The sequence below is a fragment of the Plecotus auritus genome (genome assembly GCF_963455305.1).
Source record: "Plecotus auritus genome assembly, chromosome: 14".
Taxonomy (NCBI): Eukaryota; Metazoa; Chordata; class Mammalia; order Chiroptera; family Vespertilionidae; genus Plecotus; species Plecotus auritus.
This window is the reverse complement of record NC_137780.1, coordinates 11,243,286-11,269,868: the sequence shown is the minus strand read 5'-3', so window position 1 is coordinate 11,269,868 and position 26,583 is coordinate 11,243,286.

The following is a 26,583-nucleotide window of genomic DNA, read 5'->3' as shown; positions in this document are numbered from 1 at the left end:
TGTGTGTGTGTGTGTGTGTGTGTGTGTGTGTGTGTGATGGGGGATGTGAACTAAAAGCCAGGTTTAACTCTGGTTTGATTTTGCACCGTTAAAAGATATTGTCCATGTTTAATATAAGGTGCAGCTGTTTTCATAGACACCTGCTTTACAGTTTTCTATTGTCTGTTTAAATAGGGTTTCATTGTAATAAACTACAACTTTCAAATATCAGTACTTTTCCCATCCTATTTCTCTTTGAAGACATAAATGGCTGACCTGCACCGGATTTAATTGAGATTAATGAGATGGATTACATTTTAAATCTTAATATGAAATGAATGTTTGCAACAATTATTTCCCTAAGTGGGAATGATCACCTGTATCGGTAATCAAACAGTATTTCAGGAACATTTCATTACTATACAGAATGAAATGATATAAAAGGGTTTCCATATTGGTTTTACATCTAAAAATAGTAATGATAATAATGAAGACTAACAGGGGCTTTTGTGTCACCGTGTGCACAGTACTTCACAAAATTCCCATTTTGTAGATGGCAAAATTAAGATGAAGATTTAGTCAGCCAAACAGCTTAGTTGAGCTTCCTGAATACGAACCATCTTGTGAACTTGGCTCTATGACCCCAAAGCTTGAGGTCTTAACCACAACTCACCCTAGGCCTGTGGGAGGGAAATGAGCCAGCCAGGAGCTGACGTCTTAAAGATATTTAATGGGGAGAGGAGGGAAAAATAAGTACTTCTCACTAATGACCACCTGTGTAATAAAAAGATATCCAATAGCTACTGGTTTAGTAACAAGTCAAATAGCGGGCATAGGGTGTTCCAGAGAGGTTAATTTAAGAATTAACTAAAAGGAAACAAGACCAAAACTGATATAATGATTTTCCTACATATTTTATCATTTGAAAATTTAATAAAACAAACAGAGCTCAGTCTTCCAGGAACCTGATTAATGCCATTAATTGTCAATGTGGAAAAAGAAGAATATGTAAATAAACGAAAATAAATGAACAAAATTTGCCTGAGAAATGGAATGTGGTCAGAAAAAAAAAGTGGGACTTTTAGAGTGGAAAACAAGAAAAATTAAATATTTGTCATAGCATTATAAAGCACAAATTCATTGCTTGCTCTTTTGCAAGAATGTTCATCAGTCAAATGATCTGTAATTTGATTGTATTATTATTGCACTCAGAATAGTTTTAAACTAGAGACTAATACAATTCCACACAAAGTATACAAAAATAACTGGCATCAAGTAAATTCTTGTAGGGTAACATACAGAACCTTAACACAGATGTGTGTGTGATTGCTCCCATACATATTAGACAATAACTCATGGATTGGTTTGCTATATTGCAAAAACATGCACTATTGCCTAAATTTAAAAATCAGGACAAGTAAATTGCTACATTAACCTTTTGAAATTGCAATTTAATTATTCTCCATCCAACAGTTCACATTTACGCAAGTTTTTCTTCTGAATTAATAAGTCGTTTCACTTAATTGCTCAAATGGTGTTCAACAGCTCTGATTTTTTAACATGTCATTCTCAGTTTTGAGCCTGACATAATTTGGGGACGCATCCCCCTGAAAATACTATTACACACACACATGCACGCATGCCCAGGAAATAAACAGTTGTGTAGTACTTTCCAACCTGAAGTGATTTTGGACCCTTAGGACATTTGGCACTGTCTGGAGATGTTTCTGATTTTTTACAACTCAGGTGGAAGATGCTCCTGGCATCTGGTCCATAAATATGCGTTGTTCTCCAACCTACAATGCACAGTGCACCCCCCAAAACAAAGAATTATCTTGTCCTGCCCAGCCGGCATGGCTCAGTGGTTGAGTGTAACTATGAACCAGGAGGTCATGGATCGATTCCTGGTCAGGGCACATGCCCGGGTTGCAGGCTCAATCCCCAGTAGGGGGTGTGCAGGAGGCAGCCAATCAATGATCCCCTCTCATCATTAATGTTTCTATCTCTCTCTCCCTCTTCCTTCCTCTCTGAAATAAATAAAAATATATTTTTAAAAGAAAGAATTATCTTTTCCAAAATGTCAAAAGTGCCAAAGTTGAAAAATTCAGAGTTATAGGAAATCTCTAACTTCAGACCTTCCTAAAGAAACCCTACATTCTGGAGAGGCTTAGAAAGTTCAGACAGGTGGCACCTTGTATGGGTAAGTTTGGAAATAAACAGAAAGCCACTGCTATTTGCAGCTACAGCAAGCACTGTCTTCTCAACCTTCACACATCAACTCATTTCAATAAGCCTGCACCATTTTTCTGCGATGTAATTACAACTAGAAATGATAGCAAAACCATATTCTCAAAGGACAGTGTTGTACGGTAACCTAATGATGCAGATAGAATATCACTTAGTCCATTTTAAAAGAATTATGAAGAACATGGCCAATGACATTATGTTGTGTCCTTTAATATATAGCATAATATTTTAAATGGGAAAGACATATAGGGCCTTTAAATGATGCAAAGGTAAATCGACTTATTTTCCAACGTGATTTAAACCCAGGAAATGAGGGCACTTATTTGTGCCATAATTTACGTGGATTTATTTCTCCCTATTCTCTGAGCACGATCGCATGCTCTCAGCCCGTGAGTGGTGGTAGGGACTGTTTCATGGGGTAACATTGGCCAAGGAGTGTTTGCAGGGGACCCTGCCATGCATCACCCAGTTCTCCCTTTTGGACTGAAAGGACTGAGCTGTTAGTCATCTGGAAATAGTTACATCACATCCGATGACTGGCCAATCTACTGTTAGTACAGACCCTTAGAGAAATCATTTAAGAACCAAGTTTAGACCCTGATGCTCAAGATCAGAAGTTTCAACACATCTTTTTTGAAAATATATTTTTATTGATTTCAGAGAGTAAGGGAGAGAGATATAGAAACATCAATGATGAGAGAGAATCACTGATGGGCTGCCTCCTGCACGGCCCCTATTGGGGATCAAGCCCACAACCTGGGCATATGTCCTGAAGGGGAATCGAACCGTAACCTCCTGGTTCATAGGTCAACACTCAACCACTGAACCATGCTGGCTGGGCACAACAAGTCTTTTTTATTTCAATGATTCCAGAGCCTATTTATCTCTTAGAAATCTATTCAAAATAACTAATTTCAAAAGATGTATGTATAAACCAGAATGTCAACTACATACATTTCACTGGATGCCGGTTATATTGATTAAACTACATTTGCATTTAGACTCTATGATATTACTGTAAATAGAAAGTCAAATTATTAGTTAAAATGTTGGGGCAGTATTGGCCCAGTTTGTCCATGAGAGATAAAGGGGTTGTTCGTTTCCCTTACTCTGAAAGGAAAGTGTACCTCGCTAGTGGCATTATTTTGGTCTCTTGCCACTTGGCAAGGAAAGGCTAAAATGGCTTTGAATTCTAGCTTTTTGAATGTTTATTTTAAGGTTCTCCTCCCCTCCTCTTTTTAGCTAATTTAAAATGGTTAATCAGGATTAATGCCTTGCTAGAAACTATTCTTTTTGCATTGGCATGAAGATCCAGAGCTCTCAGGTACTAAATTCCTTTTGTATATCTTATTTTTTTATTGATTTCATTCTCAGGTGCTAAACTTGCTTTAAAATTCTGACACATTTACATGGAAATTTCTCAGGGTATGTGTAGTTCAATCTTGGCCACCTTGGAGGAGACAATAAAACATACGTTTTCCACAGACACACGTATTCTCCTCTAGCAAGAACAGTTTATACTTGTGTTTCCTTGTTAGTCGACAGCAATTTATCTGTCTATATCTTATGGCACTAACCTTGTTCTCACTCTAGCTGGGTTTCTTGTTATTTTAAGACTAATTCTAATATTTCTCTCAGACTGTTAGCTTCCTGTAGGCAGGAACATTGTTTCATTATATTATGCACATCGCACTAAACAGAATACCTTAATACCTACCAAATAGTAGTAACAGAATGTAGAATGGAATTAACTATTTCACCAAAATCATTTGTTGCTTAATGTGTAAAAGAAGAGAATCTAAAATTTTTGTATAAATTGCATTTTTAAAATGCAAACTAAATTAGAAAAAGGTAGTCAGTGGTACATATCTTATGATCCTACATGGAGAATACATTGTCACTGAACTATTTAAATTATTGTGGCAAATTGCACGAAGCAATGTGGAGGAAAATAATCCATGGCTATATCCTATCCCACCATCACAAGGTATAGCCTGTTTGTGATTCTATTACAGGAGATGGAATGTTCACGTTACGTGTGTTATTATCATCTAATTATTTGTCAATTCATTTATTATGTAAATGAAGTTGATTCTTATATATAAATGAATCCATAAATCCATAGTCAGAATGAAAGGTCAGGAGATTAACACATCGCTTTGTCAGGAAGCTTTGTGTCTGGACTTCTGTTCTGATTCCAGGTACACAAGTTCAGAGAAACCAATTTTCCACTTTCTTGCAGAGAAAGAGTAAATTGAAATCACCACTTGCTGAAAAGAACAGGCAGCAGGGTCAATGAGACTTCTCCGTAACAAGCAACCAAATGTAAGTCAGGGGGTGCAAATAAGATCATTGAAATTTCTAGGGGAGTGTGTGTGCCTTTAAATCAACAAATCAATGAATGGCACTTATTCTGTGAGTTCGAATTGGTTCTAACCGAGCTGAAATGATCTAAGATATCAGATTGCTTAATTCTGTTTTAAATTCTTTTATGTCTCTAGTTCAGAAGTGAGCTCCAGATATGTATAAAATCTCTGTAATATTTTTCATAGCATAAAGCACAGTATAGGCTGTATTAACTAGTGAACTTCAATAATATTTAATTTTACATTTACATTAAAGTTTGTTTGGCCTAGACTGGAAGCCTCACAGATTATGAATATGATAATAATAAAGCCCCAGATTTGCTTACACTTTAAGAATTTTATTCTAAGGAAACAACTCAATAATTAGCATTTAGAATCATAAATGACTTACACTCTCAAAGTAAGGATATTGCAGTAATTTACTCACATACAGTTCAGTAATAGCCTGGACTAGACCTTTGAAAGCACAGCCTACATTAAACTGATAGCCTTTACCAATGTGGGGTTTTATTGTTATAATTATATTGAGTATTTCATCATATGCTTTGTTAGATATTCTTGTTAAAGGGGAAATTTTTTCATTCAGATATCATTTTAAGCATACTAAAAAAAAGTCTAGGTAGTAAAAGATTCAGATATAAAGCAATCTGTTCAAAACCTTCCCATTTGAAATCAAAGAACGAAAACACTACTTAGCACCATTATACAGTAGGTACATCTATAAATGAAGAAGAGTTAACCTCTTGTAATTTTAGCTAACAGCCTCTTCTTAACTTCATATTGATTTTCTAAAGAAAATTGAAGTTTGAGGGAAAAACCTATTAGGTGGGTTCCAGTAATACTGAAATTGAAAAAGTTCTAATATACCTATTAGTGTGAAACCCTTGGTAAGAACATTTGGATTGAAGTATAGAAAGGTTCGATTGTTAACACCGCCAATAAAATAGACATACAAATATAGTCAGGTGAAGAAGAAAATGTCTGACTAAAATAATAATAATATGAATGAAAATTCATATTTTATAAGTTAATTACTTAAGTCATACATTCCTCATAGTACAATTGATATGTTATCCATGTAATATATGGGTGCCCTTTATCTTTTTTAAACTTTATAAAATTTTTCACTTACAGGAAAAGAGAGAGAATCACATCATAAACACTCTTGTACCTATAATCTAGTCTAGATTGGACACTAGTTTTATAGTTTGTCATACTTATCCATTTTTTTCTGAAATAATTTGAAATATGTTACAGATAACATTTTACCCCTAAATATTTCAGCATGCAACTCAAAAGAAACATATTATTCAACATAACCACATATAATTTTCACAACCAACAGTTAAAAAGTAGTCCGTTAATATCATAAACACCCAATTCCAGGTTCAAATTTCTCCAACTGTCCTAAAGTGTATTTTACAGTTTGGATCCTAGTTGGGATCCAAACAAGGCCAGGAATTCAATTTACTGTCTTTTTTCTTATGTCTATTCTAATGCATAGCAAATTAATTAAAAAAGAAAAAAAATTGCTTTTCTTCCTTACTTCCAACTCTTGCTACAGAGTTCAGGCAAGCTGCCCTTTAGAATGAACCATTTCTTTTTTGGATCTGTTAAGTGTTTACTCGTGTTGTCCTTTAGCAAGTCTTTTTAATTATCCATCATTTTACACACAGAATTTAGACCTACAAGATAAATCAGATTCAGGTTAAACATTTGAGGAAATCTTACTTTACAGCCCCCTATATTTAGTCCAACATTTAATTGACTCACCCTTAATACCTTGGCAGGGTCAGACCAAATGACTTCTCAGGCCTCATATGGCCCTCGTTCCCCACCCCTGCTCTAAGAGATTATGCAATTTACCTATTTTTATTATAATTTATTGCCTGTACTTCACAACTACTAGAAAGTAGTTGTTTTAGAAGAGAAGATTTTGAAAAACATTTCCCCCCACTATATTACTATGGCTTTGAACAGTGCCCAGCAAGAAAACATGCTCAATAAATATTTTTTAAATGAATGAATGACAGACAATGAATGACAATTTCATAGGAAATTAAAACAGCATGCCCCAAAATTCATCTCTATATGGACTGGCTTGATTCAGCAAATCAATTTAGAACACTGGTTCTTAATTTATGTGGACCTTCATGGACTTCTGAGGATGAAATTCAGGAGTCAACACATCCTATCTAATAAAGAGGGAATATGCTAACTGATCATCACTCCATCACAAAGATGGCTGCACCCACAGCTGAGGCCAAGTCCCCTTAAGGAGCCTTAATGAGCAATCAGCAGGGACCTGAGGCTACGCCCTACCCTGCCCCTGTGGGGCTTGACAGGGGACCTCAGGCCTCGCCCCCCACCCAGCACCAGGCCAGGGGACCTCAGGCCACGTCCCCAATCCCAGCACCAGGCTGGGGGACCTCAGGCCGCACCCCCTGCCCCAGCACTGGGCCAGGGGACCTGAGGCTACACCTCCCTGCCTGGCGGGGCTTGACAGGGGACCTCAGGCCATGCCCCCCACCCGGCGGGGCTTGACGGGGGACCTCAAGGTGCACTTCCTGTCTTGGTGCTGGGCTAGGGGACCTCATGCTGCTTCCCCTGCCCCAGTGCCAGGCCGGGGGACCTCAGGCTGTGCCCCCCACATGCCAGGGCTTGACAGGTGACATCAGGCCATGCCCCCAACCAGGCAGGGCTTGACGGGGGACCTCAAGGTGCACTTCCCGTCCTGGTGCTGGGCTAGGGGACCTCAGACTGCACCCACTGCCCGGTGGGGCTTGACAGGGGACCTCAGGCCATGCCCCCCACCCAGCGGAGCTTGATGGGGGACCTCAAGGTACACCCCCAGTGCTGGGTCGGGGGAACTCTCAGGCCACGCCCCCACCCAGTGGGGCTTGACGGGGCACCTGAGGCTGCACCCCCCTCCCGGTGCAAGGGCCAGGGGACTTGAGGCTGTGCCTCCCTGCCTGGTGGGGCTTGACGGGGGACCTCAGGCCATGCCCCCCACCCAGCAGGGCTTGACAGGGGGATCTCAGGCCATGTCCCCCCAATCCTGGCGCTGGGCCAGGGGACCTGAGGCTACGCCCACTGCCCAGCAGGGCTTGACAAGGGTGGGACTGGCTGGGTCTGGATCTAGCCCAATGTGGGGGGGCCGGCTGGGTCCGGGTCTCACACAATTTTGAGGCACATGTGGGTGGGCGGGGACTTCACTCTGGGTCCCATGGTGAGCCCCAGTCTCTGACAGGAGGAAGGTTTTCATATACATTTTACTAATTTTCTTTCATCTCTGACACTTCTATTATAGAGAAAGGGCAAATAGCAATATTAAATTATTTCCTCTAATTAATCCCCTTTTAATGTGCACGAATTTTGTGCACCGGGCCACTAGTTATGAATAAATATGTAGATTAAACAATATGGTTTTAGCATATCTAAGCAGAGGATTCCATCAAAAATCTTGCCACAAGCATATTTCTGAATACATTTCATCAAGCCTGATACCCTTCCAACCCCTAAAAATGACTGGTCCCACCAGCCTAGGTTAATGAGAATCGGATGTGTCTACTACACAGAGCCCACCCCTCAGAGTTGTAGTCACACTGAGTGCATTTCTGTATGAAATCAAATACTATCTCTATGCTGATGAAAATGATGATACAGTTTATATTTATCAAAACGGAACCTATTATGGGTAACTTTTAATTAAAATTATACCACATAAATGTTGCTTTATTGAATATTATTCTTAATAAAGTCCTTTAAATATCAAAATTCCATAACTACTTTAGTGTTTGGTGCACATATAAAATCTGAATGGATCAATGTGGCTATTTTGAAATGGGAAAGAAATTTGAGATTATATTGCAAATAAAAATAGAGTGTAGTTCTCTCTTTCCACAATACTGTATGAGGGTAATTGAACTGGCTTTCTTTCGGAGGATCAGTTATTTCCCCGAGGTTGTTATGAATTCTGTTAATATTACCACCACAGGAAGATTGAGATAGTGAGCTCCAGAGCCCTGGTCAGGACGGAATACTAAGAGAGTGATTTTCATAGAATCGGGACGCACAGCACTATGGATTTGGCTACTTGGAGCACTCTGGCCTATCACTCTCCGTAGTACACACGAGATAAGCCCCATGCCTCTCTTTCATTATACTTGTACTTACATATTACACTGAGCTTGCAATCATCAACTTTATAAAGAAATAAATAGAAAAAATATTGTTTCCAGTATATTAGAGCAATGGACTTGAATGTTGACTCTGCAGGGCCTCAAAGGACTTGAATTGAATGTGTGAGCTAACTGTTATTGCACAGTCTAATAATGTACCATTGCAGGTGAAGGTAGGGGATGGTCACACCCGCTGATATGCGAGCATCCAAACTGCCTGAGGTCCCACAAAGCCCGGAAGACCCGCATCTTTTGGAGGAGGCCCACGGACAGCCTGTGGCTAAGGTCAGGACCCATGTGTGAGGCAGCATTTTCAAGATCATCTGTATCCAGATGTTTCAAGAATGTGTCTCCTGATAAAGTTCGATAGAAAGGTTGGTGGAAATAAAATAGTAAAGCTCAGGGACAGGAAAATAGGCCAGGTGTGGATTATTCCTGAATCTCCATTTTCCAAATAATGCCACATGTTTTGTTTTGCTTTAGACACATGGTACCACCTTCCTCCGTGAGGAAAAGAATGTATATAAGTGAATAAAATTATTGTTTCAATACAATTTTTAAACATGCAGGAGACATTTGCCTATAGGGAAAATGCAATGTTTTATACTATTCACAATACCCTAAATGAATTTGTTTCATTTTATTAGTTCAATAAATTCAGTGTAAACAGTTTTGACATATTTAAAGGATTTTCAAACCACAAGTGAAAGGTAAGATATATGTGGACAATGTTTAAGGAAGTATTAACATCCACAACCAGGATAGAAAGACACCTTCTGTCTTAACCCCATTTCCCTGGGACCCTAAATATGTGTTGTGACTCAGGACCCAGGAATGATGTTTTCTCCACCTCATAAGTTTGGAAATAGCTCAAGTCCTCAGAGGTCCGAGCTTCAGAGCAACCTTGGTGTTAGGATCTCAGTCACAAAGAATAGGGAAAACTTTTCAGTGATAAACATCTGCTACTCAGCCTTCCTTTACAACAGAACAGAGAACATAGAGTTGAGAAAAATATACTCCCTACAACCTTAGTTGCTGAAACCAAAAAAATCCTATATAATAAAAGGCTAATATGCAAATTGTCCCCTCGAGAGTTCGACCAACCAGGAGTTCAACCGCTTGCTATGATGTGCGCTGACCACCAAGGGGTGGCGTGGAATGAAGGAAGGCCCTGGCCTGCAGCTGGCAACCAGGGGGAATGAAGGCCCGGATTGGCCCTGATCACCAGCCATGCCTAGGTACCCTACCTGTGCACAAATTTTGTGCACTGGGCCTCTAGTATAAATATAATAACGAACAATCAAGATGAGCATTGCAACTTTTTGTTTTTGTACATCCATTACAAAGGGCAAGAACTCCAAAATAAATAAATCCTGTTAGAAGGATTTCCAACAAAAATGGTTAACTATAATAAACTGACACAAATATAAATGACCTAATTATCTACTTCATGTAGCCTTCCTTGCATCGGGACCATGGGATGACAGTGATGTAAAGCTAGTAACTGACCAACCACTACCTACCAGTCAGAAGTTGATGCCAACCCTAGATGCAACTAGGGAATCCTTGCTGAGTGAGTTACTTTTCCTACAGATCAATTCTCTCTTTTCAAAATTAGAACCTACTTTGGGTTAGTTAATTGCTTTGTTTCCTTCTAGCAAAAATGTTCTAAAATTATGTAGCTTCAGGGAGCAAAACCAAAAATTTCAGTTGCTTAAATAAGGTGTCGGTGTCAAATGTTTTGAGCAAATACATTTTTGAAGATTTCATAGATTCAAATTTTTCTAAAAGTAGGGAAAAACCTGATTACTTGTTAAGGACTCTAAATTAATGAATCCATCAATGTAACCTGCAATTATAAAATAGACGTTTTATGACTTTGAATTCCATGAGGAAATCAATTTTACAAAAGTAAATGTGATCTCTGACACAACTGAAGACAATTTTACTCTGTACGTATAAAGTGTATGTCACTAACACTGAGAGCGGTGCCCAGACAAATAAAATTACACTACTTGTCCTGTTATTGCCCAATGCCATCATACCACCTGAGAGTCCAAATAAGCCCGAGGCAGGGCAGGCACAAAATGAAGTCATTCATCTTTTGACTAATTTTCTCCTGAAACAGACGGGCTCATGCAGGAGTCCTTTCATATAAAATATACCCAGTGTTTCCTGGTGTCCAAAGTCATTTTAATCTGCATATTTCTAGCTCATAATTAACTGTCAAAATTATGATATTTTACTTAAAAGAACTCCTATGGAGGAAGAATCTTATGTTATAATGTGTGTCTTTTCAAAGTTAATTTCTATAATGCCGATGACACAGCACACCTTTAAAATCAGATCTACACATGTCAACTGTGCTTAATCCCCGCTAACCAGAGTTTGTTTTGTCAAGTGGAATCTTGACCCCAATTTATGACCAGAGAGATCTCTGGAATTCCAACTATAGAAATAAATGTCTGCAGACGCAAAATTCAGAGAGAAAAAGGATGAAGAAAGTGTCCTATCCTTGGTTCTGGTCTATCGTTGCCAATTATTTGCTCTTGGTGGTAAGTCCCACTAAAAGAAAGAAGTGTACAGAAGTGTAAAATTCCACTTCACACCCACTAGAAAGGCCATTGTTGGAAACAAAGCATAAAATAAGAAGTGCTGGTGAAGATGTGGAGAAATGGGAACTCTTATGCACTACTCATAGAAATGTAAAATGGGGAGGCAGCTATGGAAAATAGTGTGATTGCTCATCAAAAATTAAATAAAGAATGAACATATGGCCCTAACAGGTTTGGCTCAGTGGAGAGAGCATCGGCCTGTGGACTGACGGTTCCCAGGTTCAATTCCGGTCAAAGGCATGTACCTTGGTTGCGGGCACATCCACAGTAGGAGGTGTGCAGGAGGCAGCTGATTGATGTTTCTCTCTCATCGATGTTTCAAACTCTCTATCCCTCTCCCTTCCTCTCTGTAAAAAATCAATAAAATATATTTTTTTAAAAAGAATGATCATATGACCCAGCCATTCCGATTTGGGGTATAGATGGAAAAGAAGTTAAATCAGGGACTCAAACAGATATTGGCGCACTCAGCAGTATTCACCATAGCTAATAGGAGGAAACAGCCCATATATATGTACATTGACAGATAAAGAAAATGTGATATGTATGTATATGGCCTGGAATATTCTTCAGCCTTAAATAGAAAAGTCATTTTGATACATGCCATTACACGGATGAACCTTGAAAACATCATGCAAAGTGAAATAGACCAGTCAATAAAGACCTTCTCATGAGGTGACTAGAGTACCCAAGTCACAGAGACAGAAAGTGGAACTGTACCCTTGAAAATGGTAAATGTTTATAAAGGGAGAAGTATGACCAGGAAATCATTAGTGCTATAACAAAAACAACAACAAAACCCTAAAACGTAAGCTGCTCCTGGTCATAACCCATCCCACTAGCCGAGAAACCTAGTCATCATAGGTCTTTCAGGCTGCTTAGAAAATAATCAGGCAGAAAAAGGTGCCCCTCCTCTTAGCAATAACAAGAGATTACTTGTTTGGGTTTTATTTTGTTCCTTTCAGGTTACATATAGGGCTTGTAAGATTATCTTTCCCTTTGCTAATCTCTCCAGGTTTTTTTCTGCTTGTCCCAAGTTTGTGCATAGCCCCCTGTGGCACTAATTCAAGTCACTAAACATCCTGTTAATTCAAGGAAACGGGTTAGGGTTAGTCTCTGAATATAGAGCTATTGCCCTTGTCCTAATATGTATCTTCTGATTGGCAAAGTAGATCATTTTACCTGGTTAACTTCAGAAATATACTGGATATCTCTTTAATTTACACATTGAAGAATTGAACAGAAAAATATCACAAGACAGAAAATCCTTTCCCCATCTAGGCATTTTTTTTTCCCCTACAAGATAAAGAAAAGACTTTTTTTCTTCCAGCAAATCTGATTTCTCTACATATTGTGAATAATGAAATCTAGATAAATAAGCATGTTCCAGAATAATTGGCTTTATCCTCTGCCAACCAGATACAAGCTATGCTTTTAATTCTCTCTATTCTTTATTCACTTTTTTGATATAAATGTTCAATAGGGGTTTAAATCCTTTTCCCAAGCTTCTCTTTTATCATGCTTCTAATTACCTCGCCTAATTGCTCAGAACCTTCAAGAGCGTGTGAAGTTTTTGTAAATGCTTTTCTTTAATTATGATTCTTCAGTGAGGAAAAGGCTGCTAACCCAAAGTTGAAACTGAACGCTGAATATCTGTGTCCGAGGAGTCAAAAGAAAAAAATAAATAAATATTTGCTTTGAAAATAGCCTGAAAAAAACAAACACAGATTTTTATAATGATCTTTTACAAACCTCCTACATTATCAAAGACTCCAGATTTATGGTAATCAAACTGAGCTGATGAAAAGATTTACACAAGATATATAGAGTAGCCTATTACATGTCTTATACATGCATACAGTGTCAGAACAGTAAGAAAGGATTTTTTAATAGTTCAGATAGTCATTGCCCAGTATAGAAATGTAGAAGCCTCATTCAGATCTTGAGGCAAAAAGTTAGAATCCACAACAAAGACATGGTTGATGCCTTCTCCGGAGTTATGGGCACGGTTCTTAGACTTTACATGTATCTAATGTCCTTGAAAGCCCTATGGAAGGGCCACCATTATTTTACAGTTGAGGAAATTAATAGAGAAAGGTATTATCTCATAACAGTAGAGTGTGAGAGATTTATCTGCAGGCAACCTGTCCTTAGAGTCACTGCTCTAATCCAAATGGCCACTGTCCATCAGACTTCTTAGGCAGCAAAAATTTCATCCAAACATCAGTTCAAGTGGAAATCAAATATGTAAAATAAGTCTATGCTGAGATGATTCAGTAGAAGGGAGGTATTGGGGAGGTGCAGCAAACCCCAGAAGACTTGACCCTCTCCCCTCTCCCATTCTAAGGAGAAGAGATTAAAAATGACTGAAATAACCCAGTGGTTGAGTGTGGACCTATGAACCAGGAGTTCACATTCGATTCCCAGTCAGGGCATATATGCCCGGGTTCCGGGCTCCAACCCCAGTGTGGGGTGTGCAAGAGGCAGCTGATCAATGATTCTCTCTCTCATCACTGATATTTCTATTTTTCTCTCCTTCTCTCATCCTCTCTGAAATCAATAAAAAAATATATACATTTTTTAAATTACCAAAATAAAACCAAAACAAATGATCTTTATTTCTTCTCCAGTTCCCGTATTGACTGGATAACTTAGAGAGTACACATGTTCCCCTTTGTTTAAAATATAATCATTACTTTTTTTATAATAAATCCTTATTGTTCACATTATTACAACTGTTCCTCTTTTATCCCCCATAGCTCCCCTCCACCCGGTTCCCACCCCACCCTCGCCCTTACCCCCCACCCCGACTGTCCTTATTCATAGGTGTACGATTTTAGTCCAGTCTCTTCCCGCACCCCCCACATCCCTTTCCCCCCGAGAATTGTCAGTCCACTCCCTTTCTATGCCCCTGATCCTATTATATTCACCGGTTTATTCTGTTCATTAGATTTTTTTTATTCACTTGGTTTTTAGATTCACTTGTTGATAGATATGTATTTGTTGTTCATAATTTTTATCTTTACCTTTTTCTTCTTCTTCCTCTTCTTAAGGAATACCTTTCAGCATTTCATATAATACTGGTTTGGTGGTGATGAACTCCTTTAGCTTTTTCTTATCTGTGAAGCTCTTTATCTGCCCTTCAATTCTGAATAGCTTTGCTGGGTAGAGTAATCTTGGTTGTAGGTTCTTGCTATTCATCACTTTGAATATTTCTTGCCACTCCCGTCTGGCCTGCATAGTTTGTTGAGAAATCAGCTGACAGTCGTATGGGTGCTCCCTTGTAGGTAACTAACTGTTTTTCTCTTGCTGCTTTTAATATTCTCTCTTTGTCTTTTGCTCTTGGCATTTTAATTATGATGTGTCTTGATGTGGTCCTCTTTGGATTCCTTTTGTTTGGGGTTCTGTGGGCTTCCTGGACTTGTAAGTCTATTTCTTTCACCAAGTGGGGGAAGTTTTCTGTCATTATTTCTTCAAATAGGTTTTCAATATCTTGCTGTCTCTCTTCTTCTGGCACCCCCATAATTCTGATGTTGGTACGCTTAAAGTTGTCCCAGAGGCTCCTTACACTATCTTCATATTTTTGGATTCTTTTTTCTTTTTACTTTTCCAGTTTTTTGCTTCTTTGTATTTCAAATCTTTGACTTGATTCTTGCAATCCTCTAGTCTGCTGTTAGATCTCTGTATAATATTTTTTATTTCAGTCAGTGTATGCTTAATTTCTAGTTGGTCCTTTTACATATCCTCGAGGGTCTCGTTAAATTTATCAGCGATTTCTAGAAGATTCTTGTGTAACCTTATAACCGTGGTTTTCAACTCTATATCCAGTCATTTGCTTTCCTCCATTTCTTTCATTTGTGATCTGTTTCTTTGTCTCCGCATTTTGGCTGCTTCCCTGAGTTCATAGAGTGGCTTTGTGTGCTAGGTGTGCTATAGGACCCAGTGGGTCGGCCTCCCAGTTACCTGAGGTGGACACTCTTGGTGCACCCCTTTGTGGGCTGTGTGCACAGTCTTGTTGTAGTTAAGCCTTGAGTGTTGTTGGTATCACTGGGAGGAATTGACCTCCAGGCCAATTGGCTGTGAGGATCAGCTGTGTCTATGCTGGGAGAACTTTTGTGCTGGAGACATCCTTATGGGAGAAGACTTGCAAAAGCCTCTGTGCTCAGCTTAGATGGGGTGGAGTCTCAGGGCGGAGCAGACAGCATTGGTTTCCCGTCAGCCCTGCCCTAAGAGGCCCCAGTGTCTCAGTGTCCGGTGGTAATCACCGCAAGTACCTCTGAGAGAAAGCCACCCTCGAGTTCCGCCCATTGCCAGATAGTCCAGTTTCTTCCCGAATGAGTCTGGGTCCCCAGAGTCTCACCCAGAACTGGAGTTCAGTGCAGTCAGGAGCTTTTGTCTCCCTCCTGCTTGAGAAAGCCAGCCGCATACTCAGTTGCCCACCCTCTCCACGCGCGCGCCTTGGTACCTCTGCCTCCTGCAGCTCCTCTGAGTCTCAGTGTGCTTTTCTCTTTCCTGACAGTCCAGTTTCACCCCGTATGAGTCTGGGTCCTGAGAACTGGAGTTCAGCGCAGTCGGGAGCTTTTGTCTCCCTCCCGGTTGAGAGAGCCAGCCGCACACTCAGTTGCCAGTCCTCTCCGCGCGTGTCTCAGCACCTCTGCCTCCTGCAGCTCCTCTGAGTCTCAGTGTGCTTTTCTCTTTCCTTCTAGTTGTAGAATTTCCACTCAGTCAGCCTTCCTGTGGTTCTGGATGATGTCCGTTTTGTCTTTTAGTTGTAGTTTTGAAATTGTGTGAGGCAGCAGTTTAGGTGTTTACCTATGCCGCCATCTTGGTTTCTCTCTAATCATTACTTTTTATATATTTATCCAGAAAGAAAAAAAAATAATAAAAATCCTCTTTTAGAGAAAAAGATATTTTTGCAGATTCTCCTCGTCATCATGAAAGATGAATATTATCCTGCCCTTGTGCTTGTCATGTGGCAATTACTTTCTCAGCAGTATATTAATTAGTCAACTGCAGTAGTCTAGAACTCTTTGATGCTAGGTAATGAGATTAATAATAGATTCCTATCAACCCTCCCAAAGCTACAACAGGCATCAAGTACTTCTAATCCGTATTGCTTATATGTGACATGCAATAGGACTGCAGGCGTCCACAGCTAAATGGGGACCATCGTGTTCAGAATACTAAGATATCCACTGCTTACAGGAAGGAACACCAATGAGAGAGAGAGAGAGGGAGAGAGAGAGAGAGATTGGTTGCCTCCCACACATGCCCCAAAAGGAGTCAGAGATTGAAACTGCAACACAGGTACGTACCCTTGGCTGGGTATAGAACCTGCGTCCTTTCTGTACGCAGGCCGATGCTCTAGCCATTGAGCGACACCACCCAGAGCTGGAGAAAAACAACTTGTGTTGTTGAAGCCTGCTAGTCCATGGCATGGTGTGAAGGCAGCCCTAGCTAACCAATGCAGTGGTTTACAGTGTGGTTCCTATTACCCCTCCACAGCCAATCTCATTCTTTCTCCTGATGTGCAGAAGCTGGGCTTGATGAATCCCCCATCAAAGGCTTTTTCTATCAAGTTGGATTCAGGGAAAAAGAAGTATCAGGAGCGGATCTGCAGCCAGGAGGAAAGTGAGATGGCCATTATACTCCTGGCTTCTCTGGCTACAGGTCTTCAGGTGTCTGGGCCCCTTATAAACCACCGCTCAGTGTCCAGCAACCCCTCAGCTACAGCTTTTAAGATCAGCTCAGGGTTTCTAAACACCCTCTTTAAGTCTAAAGCTAGTGAGACTCCGGTCTGTTGCCACACACACACACACACACACACACACACACACACACACACACGGCACTTTGCTATATGTAGCTTCCCTGCCCCCCAAGTCACCCCATTTGAGCCTGTCAGAGGCTCCTGCCAGGACGCAGAGGCGGCAGCTTAATGAATGGGAGGGAACCAGTCTACTCCTAGCAAGACCAACCCCCAAAGTCAATGTCACCTGACAGCAAGGTGTACTTTATGGAAATACATTGTCCCTTTCTTCCCTATTCCTTCATCTGTAAATCTTAAATAGATGGCACAATCAATGAGTAATTAGTGAGCAGCTATCTTACGATCCCTCTTAAAGATGTCCACCTGCTAGAGTTGATGCTTTTAATCTACTAAATGCAATTGCAGGTTACTCTGAGGACCCAGAGAGGCAGAATTAATGTCAGCATTCCTTCATTCATGGGGTCTCCAAGCGCTTCCTCACTCAGCCTTGCCCTACTTATCTCTCTTTTTCCTACAGAGGGTTAAAAGGTGTTCACAAATCTGGAGATTGGGAGAAGTGCAAAATCTGGCTCAGTGAATGTAATTTATACTGAATAGCATTAACTCTTATTTATACTGAGGAGCAATTCCTTGAAATTAAAAATATTTTAAAACTGCTACACCATAAACGGTTTGAAATTAACAGACACACTTTAATACACAACTAAACACTTACCAATTTTAACTTCATGCAATTTCTTCATCCGATTTCAAGAATTTTAAAGTATGTTTTTCGAGAGCAAACTGTCAATATATTGAGCTAAATATTTGTAATAATTGTACCTCTGCTGCCACCTAGACTGTATGGGAAGGTACAGCAGGCAGATTTCTCAGATGAGTTGATGCAGTAAAAAGACTGATCACAACTCTAAACCTACGTTTGCCCCACCCTGCATATATAATGTTCACTATTATATTATCACCATCATTGTTAGAGACATAATTCATATTCTCACAGTCATCAATAATGCAATTCTGGTTTATTTTGAATTTGCAAGGAAGCTGAGGTGCTAAGAGTTTAATCAATTTGCTTACATTTCCACAGCTAGGTAGTGGCTGAGCTATGCTGTGATTTTCAGTTCTCCTGACACAAAATTCATGCCGTTTTAATGCACCATCACCCTTCTCTCTCTCCTTTTAGAGGCGGTGTAGAATCCATCAATTCCTCAGTACTCTATAATCCAGCCAGGTGGATGGTGAGGTGTCAGAACAGACCTAAATTACTAAGACAGTTATCTTTTAAGTAGACAGATTCGATACTATCTTTAAACTATCCTGAGAAGTGACAGGAAAATTAAGGTAGGGCTATATGGAATATCTATATATTTTTTAAAGTCAAGATGAATGACAAGCAAGATATGCCCATTGTTCCATTGGAAAAAAAATAGACAGTGTTATGGCAGCTAAAGAAAAAAATCCAGAATATATATTTATAATAGTCTTTCCTACCATCTGTCACATAAGTGTCAAACTCGCTTAAACGTCTGTGACATGCACAGCTGGTGACAGACGGCTGGGACCCATCTGCATACATGCCATATGCCAGTTGCTTGACTGGTATTAATGTGTGGGGGTCATGTTCTAAAAATATTCACCTGGTGGCTAGTAAGTATGTATTCACTGATGGATGCATGTGTGTTCAAATGTCTCATAGAAAACAGTGCCACGCTTAGAATGAGAAGAACCAGAATTTGAGTCTTCATTCTTAGTTCTTGTAGCCCAGGGTTCTAAATAGTGTCAGTATGATGTGCTCATCTGTAAAGTAGTCATAATAAACTTCCCATCAAATTGTTAGAATCAACTAAGTAACACAGTAATTTATAGGACACTGTTTTACACATAGTAAAGATGCATTAACTACCAACACCATTATTCCTACAACGATTATTACTTCTGAAGCTTGCACAGGAGGCAAGAAAAAAAAAGAATTACTGGTGATAGAAAATTAAACACAATGAAATTAATCAGAGGCAGTTTAAAGGGTTTATCATAAATAAGATGGAACTAGAAGAAAATAAGGTTGTTCTAATCTAAAGTGTAAAGTCTTTTAAGCATAAAACATTGGGGAAATCACCAAAAAAAATCAATAGAAATCAAGATATAAAAAAAAAACTTCTCCACATCAAGAATTATCAAAAACTATATTAAAAATAAATCCTACTTTATAAAATTTTTGCAAAAATAAAAGAATTTATTACCACACTTAATATGCAAAGATATTTTTTTCAACCAACTGAAACTTCCCTTAGGTAAATAGTAATATATTAACAAGCAATATACAAAGATATTAAAAATAGTTGTTAAAACACATGAAAGATATACATCTTCATTAACTGGGAAAGGTAAAATCAAATTCTTATTGCTTATCAATGAGCAATAATAAGAATTTATTTTCATTTTAATAATTAGAATTTATTGTAAAATAATATTAATATTAGTCAGTATACAGTAGATCAGGTTGTTACTATCTGCAAGGTCTGAATATAAATTGGGAAATACGTATCAAACATTTTAAAAAATTAACCTAGTAATTTAACTGCTAGTAACTATCAAAATTTAACAGCAATTCCGAAAACTTTCTGCCCAAAATGTTGCCAATATTTTTATATCAAAAATTAGAAACAACTCAAAGATCCATGAGTAAAACATTTACATAATAAATCATTTCATATAAATTTATGTTATATTTCTACATTTAAAAAAAACATTAATAATTAAGGTTATAAAAATTACAAATAAAATATTGCACTTCAAAATCCCTGGAAAGAATTGTGAGACTAAAGGTAGGGTTAACTCTTGGATTTTCCTACTCCTGACAAAATCAACTCTCCCTCCTCCACTCATTGTCACACCCTGGGATTCAGCAGCTCTCTGTAGATACAATATGCACAATACAATATTGAAGTGTTGTGGAATTGTGCACCTGAAACCTGTGTAATTTGTTAACCAGTGTCACCCCAATAAATTCAATGAAAATTAATAAAAGAAAAAAACTTGTTAGAATAAAGAGAATAGGAAACCCAATAACAGAACCACATACATATATTATTGATCAAGGCAACAAATCAATTCAATGAAGTAAGTTTTTTTAATTGTGGGAAAATGTATAATTGAGATAAAATGTAATATCCTATCTAATAAGGAGGGAATATGCTAATTGACTGCCACGCCTTCAAAGAGAGTGGTGCCCACAGCCACAAGATGGTGGCACCCAGTCTCCTCAGCCCCACCGGAGCGGCAGGCGCACGGCCAACCCGGGCCCGCCTCCAGGTGGGCCTGGCCACTCTGCGCACCTGCCTCCGGAGTCCCCCAGTCCCCTCAGCCTCCAAGCCGCCCAGGGCTGGCCCAAGGCACAGGCAAGCCTGGAATGGCGGCTGCCTAGCCAATGTCCAAGGCGCAGGCAAGACTCGGATGGCGGCTGCCCAGCCACCCAGGGCGCCCAAGGCTCAGGTAACCAGGGCTGGCCGAGGCTTGCGCTACTGGCAGTGGCAGCAGCAGAGGTGTGATGGGGGCGTTGCCTTCCCCTGATTGCCCGGTCACCTTCTGCCCCTGAGGCCTCCCCGACTGTGATGGGGGCAGGCCGGGCTGAGGGACCCCCCCCCCCCCCCGCTCCAGTGCATGAATTTTCATGCACCGGGCCTCTAGTCCTATCTAATAAAAGAGTAATATGCAAATTAACCATCACTCCACTACACCCACAACCCACGCCACACACCCTGGTGGGCCCAGGCCTCCACTCAAGGCTACAAAGTTTCAATTATAGAAGATAAATGAATCCAAACAAAAATGGCTGTGGCCATGGAGCAAGCAGGAGGCTTGGCTCCACTCCAGACTACAAAGTTTCAACTGTAGAAGATAGATAACCCCCAAATACCAGGGCCTCTGCTTGGGTCGCCGGGGAGCTTGGCCAGCCTGCAAACCACCACAGGCCCCTCGCCCAGGCTGCCCCACGCCCCAAGGGAACCCCCACCCTGATCCAGGGCACCCTTCAGGGCAAACCTGCTGGCCCCCACTCATGCACCGGGCCTCTATCCTAATAAAAGAGTAATATGCAAATTGACCATCACTCCAACACACAAGATGGCTGCCCCCATGTGGTCAAAGATGGCCACCACAAGATGGCCAGCAAGGGAGGGCAGTTGGGAGGGACCAGGCCTGCAAGGGAGGGCAGTTGGGGGCAATCAAGCCTGCAGGGGAGGGCAGTTAGGGGTGACCAGGCCAGCAGAGGAGGGAAGTTGGGGGCAACCGGGCCTGCAGGGAAGGGCAGTTGGGGACAAACAGGCTGGCAGGGGAGCAGTTAGGCATCAATCAGGCTAGCAGGGGAGTGGTTAGGGGGTGATCAGGCTGGCAGGCAGAAGCAATTAGGGGCAATCAGGAAGGCAGGCAGGCGAGCAGTTGAGAGCCAGCAGTCCTGGATTGTAAGAGGGATGTCCAACTGCCCGTTTAGGTCGGATCCTACCAGGATCAGGCCTAAACAGGCAGTCGGATATCCCTCAAGGGGTCCCAGATTGGAGTGGGTGCAGGCTGGGCTGAGGGACACACCCACCCCGTGCACGAATTTTGTGCACCAGGCCTCTAGTAAGATAATAAAAGCCTAATATGCTAAGTGTCCAGTCAACTGGTCCACCTTTCAACCAATCAAAGGGTGATATGCTAATGATATGTTAAGGCCGCTCAACCGCTCACAATGATGTGCACTGACCACCAGGGGGCAGTTGACAGGTCAACCAGTCGCTATGATGTGCACTGACCACCAGGAGGGCAGACACTCTGACTGGTAGGTTAGCTTGCTGCTGGGGTCTGGCCAATCAGGACTGAGTGATCAGGGCTGGACATGCCCTGGAGCCCTCCCTTGGTCCCTCCCTGAATGGCCAAACTCCTGCATCCCTCTCCAGACCCAATCGTGCACAGCTGGAGGCCCTCAACCTGGCTTGTGCCCACTCGCAGTCTGGGACCCCTCGGGGGATACTGGAGAGCCGGTATCTGCCCGATCCCACAGGACAGGCTGAGGGACCCCACTGGTGCACGAATTCGTGCACCAGGCATCTAGTGTAATATAAGATTGTTTTAACCATTATTAAGTGTGCAATTCAGTGGCATTAAGTACATTCACATTATTATTCAGCCATCTATGCAACTCCAGAAAATTTTCATCATTCCATACCAAACTATGGACTCATTAAAAAAATGACTCCCCATTATTTCTTCCCTGGATAACCACCATTTTACTTCTGCCTCTATGAATATGACTATTTCAGGCATCTAGTATTTTAAGAAGTATTATACAACATTTGTCCTCTTGTGTATGATTTTTTTTTACTAAGAATAATTCTTTCAAAGTTTATCCATGCTGCGGTATGTATTAAAATTTTATTTCATTTTAAGGCTGAAAAATATTTCATTGTCTGTATAGACTGTATGTTGTTTATCCATTCATCCCTTGATGAATATTTGGATTGTTTCCTCTTTGTGGCTACTGTAAACAATGCTGGTATGAACATGGCTGTACAAATATCTGTTCAAGTACCTACTTTCGACCCTTTAGAATATACAGTGTACCTGGGAGTGAAATTGCTGTATCGGGTAGTAATGCTATGCTTAATTGTCTGTGGAACCACCATGCCGGTTCCCATAGCTGCTGCACCATTTCACATTCCCATCATCACTGCGCAATGGTTCCAACCTCTCCACATTCTCCGCCACGCCTGCTATGTGTATAGACAGCAATTAGCTCTCATCGCATCATCCTGGTGTAAGAGGAACAAGGATAACAAACAGAACTATGTTACTCTGACTACATCCAATGCTGTGAAATATAACTGCCTTTTGTCTCTGACCCAGGATCCTCCTGTCTTCCACACTATATACAAAATCGTGGCAAGCTAACTAATTAGATGGCAAACAATGAAACTCAGCAATGCTGCATGTTCTCAAAATATAACATTCAACCTGAAGATTCTTTGTGTGTCTTGTTACAGAATAATAAAGAGAATTTGCCAAGGAGACAGAAAGAATACTGATAAAGGGGAGTTCCACCCACAGAGACTGGTGCCCTAGAAAATCAAGTTAAATGAGTATGTGCAAAACGTCGCTGACAACTGAGTAAAGTACAGAAAAATACCCCATCAACCATTTATTAACACTGAAGTCATTAATGACATTGACAAGAGCTCTCTCAGTGGAGTGACCGAAATGAAAAATTGACCAGTGTAGGTTTAAAAGACAAGAATAGGAGATCTGTAAAATACCAAGTATATACATTCTCGGTGTAGAGTTGGAAGAACTGAGGGTCAGAAAATGTAGAAATATTATTTTACTCCCAAATGTCCTAGTAACTGATGCTGAGAGAATCTGATTCTGTATAATGTGCAGCCCACTATACAGTGTCAGAGCTGTCAGGGCCCCACATTCCCATTTGTCATTGGTGAACTAATAGCTATCTTCTGGATTATGACTGAGGTGGACTCTGCTTTGGCCAGCGATACTTTTAGGTTCATGAAGATAGATTTAAAATGATGCCTAGATGATTTACATTTCAATTGGCTCTGAGAATTTAGTGCTTATTACCTGGGGAAACCTTAATTCTCGTATATTATGATGGACTAGTCCATTGTTATGGGGATAGCACTGGATTTTTGCCAGGTCTTACAATGCAGTTTATTTTTTTAATAAATATATTTTTATTGATTTCAGAGAGGAAGGAAGAGAAATATTGAAGTCAAAGCAAAACATTGATTGGCTGCCTCCTGCATGCCCCCTACCAGGGGGCAAGCCAGCAACCCAGGCATGTGACCTGACCTGGAATCGAACCATGACCTCCTGGTTCATGGGTCGATGCTCAACCAAAGCCATGCCAGCTGGGCTGCAATGCAGCTTAGCTTTTACTTTTAAAGTTTACTTCCTTAAAAAAAAAAAAAAAAAAAAAAAAAAAACAAACTTGGGTTTTTGTTTGTTTTGTTTGGTGTTTTTTTAATGTGGAGTAGCAAGTATTTTGGTCCTTGCATACATTATGTGCCAGAATAGCCATCTCAAACCACACAGCTGCTCTCTGATCCCAGCCTGTTGGCTGATGTGACACCTGCTTCGCCTGTTTTGTGCCTGCCCATGTATTAACCCCCAGGTGTGTGCAGCTCAGATAATCTCTCAGGCATATAATAAGTAATTTCCAATGAATTAGAACCTCTGCTTGAGCTGATATGAGAAGTTTATGTGGCTGTTTTATTTTTCTCTTCTTGCTAGTTTAATATTTCTCCCGTTCTCTCAGAATAGCTCCAAAAAAATAGTTGGGTATATATATTTAAAGGTTTTTCTTTTTTTACCCCAGAAAATGTCAGCATTCCCTTTCCTGAAAAAATAACTGGCTTAGAAACAATTTTAAAAACAACTGTAGATATTAGAATAAGATTTTTTTGTCACCTCACTAAAATCTATTTTTTTCCCGTCATTTTTTTTCTTTTTTTAAATATATATATTTTTATTGATTTTTTTACAGAGAGGAAGGGAGAGGGATAGAGAGTTAGAAACATCGATGAGAGAGAAACATCGATCAGCTGTCTCCTGCACACCCCCCACTGGGGACGTGCCCGCAACCAAGGTACATGCCCTTGACCAGAATCGAACCTGGGACCCTTCAGACTGCAGGTCGATGCTCTATCCCCTGGGCCAAACCAATTAGGGCTAAAAACTATTCCTTAGTGATCTGGAATACACACTCATTTTGAAAATAAGAATTAACATTTTTTGTTAATTTGGACATATACACACTTTAAATGAATCAAAACCCCAAAATATTTAAAACATGGTTTTCCCATGATGGGATTTCTATCTAGAGATTTTAGTTTTATAATATGAATGCATCTGTTTACATTCTAAAAAAAAAAACCTGCCATTTTAAGTGAAATGAAATAGTCTCAAAATATATGACTAAATGAAAATTTTATTCTTCACAAATAGCCAGAAGTGACAGGGATGATGAATAAAAGATCCTGAAAATATTTTTAAAAGCATGTCTTTTCCTGGGTAGTTTTACTCCATGAAACCGACCTGGAACTCTGATCTCTGTAATCTGTCTAGTTTTAAAACACACTCATGCTCCATCTTTAGACTGGGGGGAGGGAGGGGAATCATCGTGAATAATAATTCCGAAATCAGCCTGTGACCCATTACACCTCAGCGGATTTGGCGGCCTGATCTTTCCTCATTCTGCTGTAACCCCAGCATCCCTGGTTCATTTAATTCTTTTAACTTTAATTAAAAAACAGCAGGAAAAGCCAAGAAGATAAAGCAGATGAAAATCCCTTTATAGCCTGTAGTACAGTGAATAACCGTTGGAGAGGAAGAGGAAAATGGTGTTCAAATATGAATATGAGCCATGAAAATTTATTTCTCAGGGGCTAGCGTTTTGCAGAGGAAACCAAGTCCATCTTGTCTTGTTGCTCCATAAATGTCAGAATCAAGCTATCTGGGAAGTCTCTGTATCAGAGACAATATAGCTACCCTGCTCCCTCACCCCTCCCCCCGCCTTGCCTCTTCTCCAGTATTTAAACTTGTTAAACTGACTCTACTGTGGTCTCGGATTTATAATGTCACAATGCAGTCTGCCCTGAAAGACCCTTAAAATAAGGCAGCAAATATGAGACTATAGCTGTAGGTTTGTTGAAGGGCAAATTAACCTTCTAGCAACCTTCTGGGGCGTGGAAGGTAAATGTTCCTAACATACTTGTAACCTGAACTGGGATCTAGATGTTAATAAAAATGAGACTAGTGTCTAGCCCGGTGCCCTGCACATAAGATGCATTCAGTAAATCGTTTCCCCACAAATAAATGAGTACGTATATGTGCGAGGCAAGTCTTTGGGGAGGCGGAAATTAAAACAATGGCTTTTAGGTACTGGAAATATCTCTGGAAAACAATCTGAATAAAAATCCTTTAATAAGTTCCCTCTTTTCCAGTGATACATTTATTGTGTTTTAAGCTCAGTGTCTTCATTGAAATAATTCAATCTGGAGGTTTATGTGTTTGATTCCATTAAGTGATTTTCCTGGGCTGAATGCAATTATAGACTATCATAAAGAGGCCCTTTGGAAGTGTCTTGCAGGGATAATTTTTTAGAAGAAGCAGGTGTTTCCTGAAAGTTTGCAAACTAGAGGCAGAAGAAATAGAAAGTGTCAAACAAGTCATGAAGGAATAAATGTGTTTGCCCAGGACACACACTCTGCATTTTCCACGGGACTGAACAGCACCCTTCTTGATTTTTTTTTTAATATTCTGTGTTTTTAGAAGACATTTTTTTTAATATATATGTTTTATTGATTTCAGAGAGGAAGGGAGAGGGAGAGAGAGATAGCAACATCATTGATGAGAAAGAATCATTGATTGGTTGCCTC